This window comes from Dermacentor andersoni, chromosome 9 (assembly GCF_023375885.2).
Source record: "Dermacentor andersoni chromosome 9, qqDerAnde1_hic_scaffold, whole genome shotgun sequence".
Taxonomy (NCBI): domain Eukaryota; kingdom Metazoa; phylum Arthropoda; class Arachnida; order Ixodida; family Ixodidae; genus Dermacentor; species Dermacentor andersoni.
This window is the reverse complement of record NC_092822.1, coordinates 62,924,061-62,926,324: the sequence shown is the minus strand read 5'-3', so window position 1 is coordinate 62,926,324 and position 2,264 is coordinate 62,924,061.

Sequence of the window (2,264 nt, the reverse complement as noted above, 5' to 3'; positions counted from 1 at the left end):
CCTGGCAGTAAACGGAACTCGATTAACAATCATTGTCCCTCACGAAACTGTTTAGACATTTGTGACATCTTCCTTGTTCGTTCTATTTGGTCGCCTAAAGAATGACATGATGTTAATTGCGACAACAGGAGTGTTTAACGCCGCCCCTATGACAGTGAAACGTGAACAGTGAGAAGTACGGTATTCGCCGTTCACGTTTACAGTTACGGCGAAGTATAGACACGCACTTTAACCCGTGCGATGCGTCCAACTGCATCGACAGCGCTGACGCACATAATTGCGAATGTGGGCATAAAGATATATGATTACGAACTCTTAAACGGTACAGCCGGCGTTGCAATTATTTTTGTTTAAATTTTAGCCACGCATCTGCTGGGTCGTCCGATGGAGCCACTTATAATATTAGTGCACGGCTTTGGAATAACTCCATTGGTTTAAACGACGGAGGCGTTCCACCAAGCCTCTACATAGTGTGCACTATGACCCAAGGGTCACGCTAGCTCTTCCGTAAATACGTACGTTTTCTCTGGAATAAACCAGCTGTCGCCTGATCGTACTGAAGCCTGCTGTCGACGTGAAACGGCAGCTTATCCGATCTTCAAGCTCGGCTGTCTAATTCTTTGTGACAAGCCCAGTTCGGAGACAAGCGTTGTCCCACATTTGCGTAGATGCGCCACGGGGCTTGAAGGCTGCTTCGGTGCGCATCCTTCTTTTCGCTGCTTGTACTGCGCCCCACTAGTTGCGTGCATCATAGAGGAGATAAAACTATCGGTCACGTATCCATGCAAAATTTCGTATTACTTAGGACACGTTTAATGGCAGCGAACATTGCATTGTTTTCTCAGAAGCGCGGTGACGTCAAAGGCAAAAAAAAAAAATTGTCTTTGCCTAAAGAGGCAAAACTACGAAACTTTCTTGGTTATCGTGTGAGACCAGCACCTCGTGAATGTATGGCAACAATTTATATCGACCTTCGTATTCCCAACTTCTAGAGTTCTTAATAGGACCAGCGAATTGTATTATATTTGTATCTGTTTGATCTATGTTTAATAGTTAACAGGGGTATTTGAATAGCTGAGCACCTGTACGGAATTGAATATGAATGCTCGAAACATATAGGACTGCGAATATCAAAACCAATGCTTCTACAAGCGAAAAAGTACACATCTGCCGAAAAGACGGTCAAAAGAAAAACTGAGGTACTTCCTTGGATACACGTCATCTGTAAATCTATTACTGTGGGCACTTGTAAATTAGCGCGAAGTGAAAGGTGAAGGGAAAAGTCGCCACAGTTGCCGATTGTGTTACGACGGCCAAGTGCAGTGGCCAAAAGACAAGATTTGTGCACGGTCTTGCGTGGGTGACAAGCTCCAGTAATCGCAGTAACACCTTACATACGGCAGTAACAGCATATTCGAAGAAATTAAATATTAATTTTTCGAATCGCCTATCGCCATTTCCAGGCGGCTTGTTTTATTGGTACTGCAAATTCTGAACAAACGCACAAGCGTAGACGCCTAACCCTTCTTATCGATAGAGGACCATAGCATCATAAACGTAATTTAATCACAAGCCGGGTAAGGCATGCGGGTTATGTCCCCAGTTTAAGAGCATCCGCAGAAAGAAACAGCAACACGACTGCTCTCGCGTTTGGCACCTATAAAATATACAGTTGGCAATCATTTAACATTGTGCTAATGTATAAAGACATAGCTTAAAACACGTCAGGGAAGTTCACGTCTTTTCGGAGGAGACAGAAAAGTGGGCAGATTGATGAAGTTAGCGCCACACGCGATTTCCGTGCCGCGTTGGGCGCTGCAATCACGTATGAGTGAGCCGGGCTTTCCTGGATGATGCCGATTCACCGCTTCGGCAGTTATGCACGCAACTTTAGCGGCAAACTCCTTGTTAGGCTGTCGCCATCGCCGCTGTCAGGACAGAGTGTGGGTTGCACGCTTTCGCACGGCAATGTCACGTTCCCGTCGCATGCGCCTTTATGCCAGCGATGGACGAGGAGATAAAGCGCCGCGTCCGTCCAATTGTGCGCTGCAAAAGCTCGCATCTAGTAAGTGCATTCACGGATACAGCTCTCCACCAAAGTTTGGTAGATGGGTTGCCGGCTCTTTCGAGAGAGACGAGCTATTTTCTGCGTGCCGAGGATTATATGCCTCCGATAACGTTGCGGGCTGTCTGCGAACAACTCTGAAAGGACGAGTAGGAGGAGTAGCAGGAGGAGCAGGAGGAGGAGGAGGGAAAAAGCGCTT